The sequence below is a fragment of the Eptatretus burgeri genome, chromosome 15 (assembly GCF_056783735.1).
Source record: "Eptatretus burgeri isolate ZD-2024b chromosome 15, Ebu_testis_v1, whole genome shotgun sequence".
Lineage (NCBI taxonomy): Eukaryota > Metazoa > Chordata > Myxini > Myxiniformes > Myxinidae > Eptatretus > Eptatretus burgeri.
In genome coordinates this window covers 1,576,280-1,585,372 of record NC_140975.1, presented here as the reverse complement: position 1 = coordinate 1,585,372, position 9,093 = coordinate 1,576,280, and positions in this window count along the sequence as shown.

Here is a 9,093-nt window from a genome sequence, read left to right as displayed (position 1 = left end):
AAATAGACCCCGGTTACAGACTGGTTTTGTCAGATGCCGAGCGTTTTCTGCCAGTCTGTACCCATTTTGGTTTTATATACCAATCAATTATCAAGTTTTATTACAGGTTTCAAAGGGGTCCCTACCGAGATATACCTTAAACAACATGCAAACAAGACATAGACAGCATGCAGACAAGACAGAGTACTTGGTGATGTTTCATGGAGGAGAGGAAAGTGTTACGAATGTCGCTCGTAACAAGCCGATGTCCACGGATTCGAGCCCGAGCCTACGGATTCCTGCTTCATTCCTTGTTCTTTTTGTTTCTTATCCCACTGTCTCTCTTGTTCTTCCTTCTCCAATCTCATTGTTTCCCTCAATTGGTTGATCTCCCTTTCCTGCTTCATTCCTTGTTCTTTCACTACTCTTTCTTGTTTCCTCTCCCACTGTCTCTCATGTTCTTCCTTCTCCAATCTCGTTGCTTCTTTCACTTGGTTGATTTCCTTTTCCTGTCTCATTCGTTGTTCCTTCACTATCTCTGCGTACTCCAACCTTGCTTTCTCGTTTAGTTGTTCTTGTCCTCCTTTTTCTTTCCTCTCCCACTGTCTCTCATGTTCCTCCTTCTCCAATCTCGTCGTTTCTTTCAATTGGTTGATCTCCCTTTCCTGTTTCATTCGTTGTTCTTTCACTACTCTTTCCTGTATTTCATTCTTTAATCTTGTCGTTTCCTTCAATTGGTTGATTTCCTTTTCCTGTTTCATTCGTTCTTTCACTATCTCCTCGTACTCCAACCTTGCTTTCTCCTTTAACTGTTTGATCTGCCCAGTGTGGTTCCTTAACGTTTCATTCTCCGTTCTCTTTCTTTCCTCTCTTAACATCCTCAGCTCATTTTGTAATTCCGTCTGTTTGTGTTGGTGTTTCCGTAACTCAGAAGCTTTTTCCCCTAATTTCTTCCTCATCTCCACACCTCTTTCGCATTCTTCCTTCCTCATTTCATCGATTAGTTGGTCAATTTCCGATTCGTGTTCTTTTTGTTTCCTATCCGCTTCTTCCCATAATTCCTCTCTTATCTCCGCACCTCTTTCGCATGCTTCCCTCCTCATTTCGTCCGTTGTCTTGCCGTATTCCTTGCCAATTTTTAGTTGAAGTGCCAGTTCATTTCCCTGCGCTCCGATTTCCAAAGCTGTTCTGACTTTTCCAACAATTCTTCCTTCAGTTGTTTCAATTCCAAATCGTGTTTACATTTTTCCTTTTCTAGCTTTTTTTCCCATTCTTTTTCCAAGTTCTCCCTATCCTGGGAGTTACTAATTTGCTCCTCCTCTATTCTTTTGTTCAGTTCGCTCTTCTCATATTCCAACTGACGGGTAAACAACACGACTTTATTCTTTTCTCCACATAGTTCGTCGACTCTGTTGGCTAAGTCCTCTTTCAGCCACCGAATACGTTCCTGTTCATCGGCCAATTCTTGTAACCCACCGTACACATCCTTTTTCTGAAGCTCGTCTGCGTGCCGTTGTGCCTCGTCCAATTCAATTTGTACCTCCTTTATATAAGTCTCATAAAGGCTCACCTGTTCCAAGGCATCCCCCAATTGTGTCTGAAGCTTGCCAATGTTCGTGTAGTCGTCCTGCCTCGCCCGCCATGGCGCATGCCGTGACCACGTGGTTTGAACCGGTGGCTGGGAGCCTCCGCCTCGTGTTGTGCCGTTCGTTGCGCTATTAATAGCCCACTCCCGCTTCGTGTCGCGCCAAGGTGGAGCCGCGCTGCCATTTTGCAACTCCATTTTCTTTATAATTTCCAAGTTTTTCACCCGATCCGCTCAAAAGAAAATCAAAGCAAATTTTGACCTTTTTTATTATTTTTTTTCCCCTCACGCCTCTCGTAACCAATGTTCAGGGTGCGAAATGCACCACAGGTCCAAATATCACGCTCCTGACTACCAAACTGTTGCGGATCCGGGGACCGGGGTGGCGGGATTCTCACCCGACTCTTGACGCCACCCTCACCACCGCCGTCTCCGGGGTTTATAACGCCGGCTGGCTCGGCACAGGCCTCGGGTCACGCGTCTTCAATCGCGATACCATCGTAATCCTGGACCTTACCAGTTGGGGAAATAGACCCTGGTTACAAACTGGTTTTGTCAGATGCCGAGCGTTTTCTGCCAGTCTGTAATCATTTTGGTTTTATATACCAATCAAACGGATGGTTCCTCGACGCGACACAAATTAATCCAGAGCGGCAACTTCATACGAATCAACCAGATTTATTGGGGAACATCGGGGAACACAACACGAGCAAAACATTCACGACAATGTTTTAATTAATCTATAACCCGTTCTTAACTTGGGAACTACGGATTACGGGTTTCGAAGGGGTCCCTACCGAGATATACCTTTAACAACATGCAAACAAGACATAGACAGCATGCAGACAAAACAGAGTACTTGGTGATGTTTCCTGGACGAGAGGAAAGTGTCAAAAGCACGAATGTTGCTCGTAACAAGCCGATGTCCACGGATTCAAGCCCCAAGCTCGAACACGCCGCGTGGCGAAATGGAGGCGTCGTACTGTTGCTCCCAGCAGCGCCCGCGCACGCAGCCTCGGCGCATTCAAACCCCGCGAGGTCGACTGCACCAGACCGTCAGATCGACGATGGGTTTCAGCTGATTTCTCTCAAGGTCCAGCATACAAGTCCAGGCCTGGCCTGTTCACCAGATAAGGCCAAATCGAAGTGCCGGGCTCCGGCAGGCTGGGTCCATGGGATTTCAAGACGTCGTCGAGCCGTGAGTTGAGTAGGGACAGTCAGAGGCTCCGTCATTAGACGCAGGTTGAACCTGTCTATCACCTCCTCTCGAAGCCGACTCAAGACTCACACAGCAGCCAGGTCCTCTCGAAGCAGAGTGCCGCCTAAACCTCAGGTTTAGTTTTCTCTCCGGGCAGAATCACCACTGCCTTTCCTTCGTTCGCTCACTTCGAAAACCTGACTGCAGTTTTTGTACTTCTCTCGTTTTACTTCCTCTTTTCAGCGCTCCCCTTTACGAAGCCGACAAACGCCTCCCCTTAGTTTCACTTCCTCTTTTTGGTCACTCCCTCTCAGCCGACTGGGCGGGGCCTTGTCCGGAGAGGGGATGGAAGAAGAAGAAGCCCTCGGCACACCACCACTGCACAAACAAATAACAGCCTGTGACACCTCCCGATACACATGTAACGTCCATTTTACCAAACAGCCTGGCTATTCATGCATTTAATGGGGGATCTGAGCTAATCCTATATTTAGTAGCCTACAAAGGGCCATTTCCATAACAATACCTTGCCGAAGAACTCCAACTATTACAGCGTTTCTTCTCTCCATTCTCTGAATTCGCCTTTATTGCATCCATCAAGAAATGTGTTTCATTGCATCTCTGACCTAAAAATCTTTAAAAACCCGAGTTTGCTTTATGTGTTCACTTTCCATCAACCATTCTTTTTTCCCAACTTCAGTGCCAACTCACCCCTCTCACCCCTCTCTCAAAGCAACCATCGCACTCTTCTCCCTCCAAGCCTCCCTCTCACCTCTCTCAAAAACTCCCCCCCTCACCTTTCTCGCTCAACTCTCCCCACTCACCCTTCTCCCACCATTCACCCCCCTCACTCACTCTTCTCAAAGTTGCCCCCCTCACATCCACAAAGCTGCCTCCTTCCCCTGTCCTCTCACCCCCATCTCATCACTCCACCTCCTCAAATCCTCAACTGCCTTCTGCCCCCTCTCTTGCCCCACCCCTCGCCCCCAGCACCGCAGAGCCTTTTCTCCTCCTCGTCCAGCCCGCTCCCATAGCTATTCTGCAATCCCCCACACTCTTTCAACAACCCTCCTTACCTCCTCCCCCCCTCTTCCCTTGTCCTACCCTCCACCTCCTGCACCCAAAGCCTCCTCCCCTCCCTCTTTAACAGTGTGGACTTCAAATATCTGGGGCTTTCAAATAAATAGCTCAAACCTTTCAGATCTTTCCACACAGGTTGCCACTGACAAACCAGACATAATCTGCCCAACAGAAACTTTCCTCACTCAGGACGTCTGACTCCCAAGTATCTCTCCCTGGTTACTCCCTCCACCGGTATGACAGACCTGAGCCTCGTCCTGGTGGAGGGGTTGCTCTCTTCATCAAAGACACTATTCCTCACTCCCCCACACCCCAAGGAATACCTCTGGCTACGGCTTCCCCTCCACTCCCACCTCATGTTTATATGTATTCTGTACCATCCACCAAACAGTGATGACTCCATTTACACCTCACTATCCGAAAATAGGGACCAACTTCTATCTTTTCATCCAAACTCTCTCTTCCTCATATGTCGTGACTTCAATTGTCATCATGCCAGTTGGCTAGGTGTGGGTACCTCTCTCACCTGTCATGGCACTTCAGAAAAAGCTTTCTGCGACTCATTGGGACTGAATCAATCGGTCAATTTCCCAACCCGGATCTCAATCAATGGTACTCTCTCTCTCTTCTGGATCTGATTTAGACAACTTTCCCTGACAATATCTGCTGTTCTTCCTCCGCTCAAATTGGCTCTTCTGACCACATGCTTGTCAAAGTGGACATCTCTCTGGCTGTTATCAGAGAACGACCTCAGCGCCGTCGAATCTGGCATTTCACTCAAGCCGACTGGCAGGGTCTCCAAACAGCCATCAAACTTATAGACTGGTCTCCCATCGCTACTTTCAACAAAAAAAAACTCATCCTGGGAATTCTTTCAAAGAAACTTGCTCTCCCTCAAGCACAGATTTATCCCCTCTCGTCTTTTTTGTCCTACGCTTCCTCCCGCCCATTGTTCACTGAAGCTTGTGGCGAGGCAGTTGTCCTGAAACAACTTGCCTTTGCCTCATGTAAAGCAAACCCAAATGAGGGTAATCTCAGTTCTTCCATAAAACTCGGAACAAGTGTGTATCTACCCTCAGTAGAGCCAGAAAACAACATCTTTCTAAGCTCAAGTCTGAACTTTCAAACCTCTCTCTCCATCCTCCAAATCATGGTGGTGTCTAATCAAATCTGTTTCTGGTGTATGTTCCCCCTCTATCCGCTCCCTTACCTCAAATGTCCGCACTGCTGATACCGCACGTGAAAGGACTGAATGCCGAAACTCGGTGTTTACATCGAAATCTTGTGTCCAAAACCCATCGCTTTCTGTACCCTCCTTAGCCAGTCGCACCCAACTGTCCCTGGACTCTGTATCCTTTTCTCCTGACAAGGTGGAGAGCTTGCTGTCAAACCTTGACTCAGATTCTGCAACCGGTCCAGACGGCATCAGCCCACGTGTCCTCAAAGCCTGCTCTTCTGCTCTTGCTCACCCTCTCTCTGTTCTATTCACCCTCTCATTTGCCCAAGGTCATCTGCCATCTGCTTGGAAATCAGCAAACATTAGTGCCCTGTTTTAAAAGGTGCAAAAATAGATCCCTGCAACTGCAGACCAATCATCCTTCTCCCAATCATGAGCAAGGTTATGGAATCCATCATCGCTTCAGACATTCAATCCTTCCTCTTCTCCAATGGCCTGATTTACGATCATCAATTTGGATTCAGACCAGGTCACTCCACCCTGGATATGCTGCTTCTGCTCTCCCAACAATGGATGGAGGTCATCAATGCCAGACAGGAAATCAGAGCCATATCCCAAGACATATCACGTGCTTTTGACACGGTCTGGCACCCTGCCCTGCTCACAAACTTTCTTCCTATGGTATCCAACGCCATATCCACTCATGGCTCGCAGACTTCCTCTCCTGTCGCAGTCAACGTGTTGCCCTAAATGGAGTTCTTTCATCCCCTCTTCCTGTCCAGGCTGGAGTTCCTCAAGGCAGCGTTCTGGGCCCTGTTCTTTTTCTGGTTTTCATCAATGATCTCTTTGCTGATGACTCCACTCTCTGTCGTACCATCTGTCATCCCTCAGACCGGCATGCCGCAGCTTCTTCGCTCACTGCAGATCTGTGTAAAATCACAAACTGGTCCAACACGTGGAACATGTCTTTCAATCCTGACAAATCTCATACTCTCATTATGTCTCTACGAAAGGACCATTTAGAACCCCCCACCCCATCCACTTTCTCAACAATCCTCTGGAAGAAGTCCTTTTTTTTCAAGCTTCTGGGTCTCATGATCTGCCATGATCCTTCCTGGGAAAGTCACATTTCCAACCTGGCCTCCAAAGCCAGTTTGCCAACTGGGAATCCTCCGTCGTGCAAAGTCCTTCCTCGGCCCACCTGAGCTCCTGACCACTTACAAAGCTTTTGTCTGCAGCCTGATGGAGTACTGCTCTCCCGTTTGGGCTGGTGCTCCTGCCTCCCACCTTTCTCGGCTTCACACTGTGGAAACCAAGGCATTTATGATCATTGGCATCTCCCCTGGTCTGTCTGCAATATGTCCCCACTTAATTTCCGCAGGGTGCTCAAGGTGTGCCAACAAGCCCCTTCTGGGAAAACTACCAAAATCAAGAATCACTGCAAACCATCACTCTTTCATTCCTCTTTTTTCCTGCCTTTGGAATAAACTCCCTGACTCTATTCAATCCCATTCTTTCTCCAGACCTTCAAAACAGCTGTTCACCACCACCTCTTATCATCCCACATCCAAATCCTCGATCTTTTATACCCCCGTTAATCCACCCCAAGCCCACCTCCTTCAAATTCCCTGCTTTCCTTCCTGAAAGTCCCCGTAATGTATTCCCCATGTTCCAGGCCCCATCCACCTCCCTTCCACAGATCTCCTCATGTCTCTGTTCCCCACTGTTTTGTCCTTCCCACTCCCGCCCCTCTTGTCTTATGCCCCCTTTGCTGTGTGTTGTGTGTTAGCTCTGATACGAGCCTCGACAAGATATGAAAAAAAAAATCTCTCTCGCTGCATCCCCACCACCACCTTCACTCGCTGCACCCTCACCACCACCTTCATTCGCTGCACCCTCACCGCCACCTTCTCGCTGCACCCTCACCGCCACCTTCACTGGCTGCACCCTCACCGCCACCTTCACTCGCTGCACTCTCACCACAACCTTCATTCGCTGCACCCTCACCACGACCTTCACTCGCTGCATCCCCACCTCTACCTTCACTCACTGTACCCTCACCGCTACCTTCACTCACTGTACCCTCACTGCAACCTTCACTCACTGCACCCTCAACACTACCTTCACTCACTGCATCCTCACCGCCACCTTCACTCGCTGCACCCTCAACACTACCTTCACTCACTGCACCCTCAACACTACCTTCACTCACTGCATCCTCACCGCCACCTTCACTCGCTGCACCCTCAACACTACCTTCACTCACTGCATCCTCACCGCCACCTTCACTCGCTGCACCCTCAACACTACCTTCACTCACTGCATCCTCACCGCCACCTTCAATTGCTGCACCCTCAACACTACCTTCACTCGCTGCACCCTCAACACTACCTTCACTCACTGCATCCTCACCGCCACCTTCAATTGCTGCACCCTCACCGCAACCTTCACTCACTGCATCCCCACCACCACATTCACTCACTGCACCCTCAATGCCATCTTACTCGCTGCATCCTCACCGCAGTGTGACCACTCCTCATTTTCATAATAAAATGCCAAGGTGAGTCAATGAAAAAAGCGAAGAATTCACAAGGTTTCTGAAAAGCGATGATTATTAATAGAAAACCTCTACAAAACCAAGATGCCAAGGTGAACAACGAATAGCCAAGATCTTGTGAAAAAAGCCAAGGAATGGTCACACTACCTCACCGCCACCTTCACTCGCTGCACCCTCACCACCACCTTCACTCGCTGCACCCTCACCGCCACCTTCACTCGCTGCACCCTCACCGCCACCTTCACTCGCTGCACCCTCACCGCCACCTTCACTCGCTGCACCCTGACCGCCACCTTCACTCGCTGCACCCTGACCGCCAGCTTCACTCGCTGCACCCTCACCGCCACCTTCACTCGCTGCACCCTCACCGCCACCTTCACTCGCTGCACCCTCACCGCCACCTTCACTCGCTGCACCCTCACCGCCACCTTCACTCGCTGCACCCTCACCGCCACCTTCATTCGCTGCACCCTCACCACCACCTTCACTCGCTGCACCCTCACCACCACCTTCACTCGCTGCACCCTCACCACCACCTTCACTCACTGCACCCTCACCACCACCTTCACTCGCTGCACCACTGCCACCAGAACTCGCTGCACCACCGTGGCTGCACCCTCACTATGCCAATATCCTTCGCAACCTCACGCTACAACCGGAATCAACTATTATATTTCCTCACATTCCGACAACAGTAAGAACCCTCTGCTTCCCGTATTGTTGATGTGGCCCACATTGAGCATGTAATCACATTTTATTAACTCCTCCTCCTTTCTCATTCACTCTCCATTTATACCCTTTTCACAACCATATTCCCAAGGCCCCAACTGACTTGAACGCTAAACTTAGCATGAGGCCTCCCCCTGCTTATTTCAATAAAATAACACAAATACCCACTAAAACTGTTATGAACACAACTACAACCTTTATAAATACAATCCTACACCCCTAACACAAATTTCGACAACAAAATACACAACACATACACAAAAAACACTTGTCTTGTTCTGGCCGAGGAGCTTTCACAGTCTCGTGCGAACAACCGGAAGTGAATCCTCACATTTGTTAGTTGGTAGTTGGGGTTTATTGTTATGATTATGATTAATATTATTATTATTATAATTATTATTTCAGGGGAAGGAGTAGATGAGATACCCTACTTCAATTTTTTGAGGAGGAAAAGGACTGAGCTGAGGGTTTAGAAGCAACAACAACTGGAACAACGAAGCGAAAACGAGGCACAAGACTGAGGGCACGTACACTCGACCATCACAGGTAGGCCCAACTGAACTGGAGAGATGAACCAAACGATTCAAGTCAAGTCAAGTCAAGTGAATGTAGGACAGAAGGGCGTATGCCTCGTGTAGTCCGATCGTTGGTAGAACAGCAGCTGGTCTCGACTTCTCTTCAAACTGTCAGTCGTCAATGCTTGGACGGTATCCGAGGAAAGTCCATTCCAGACATAGGCTAGTCGGTGGGTAAAGGAGGCTGCTCTTATCCTACAACACGCAGAGCGC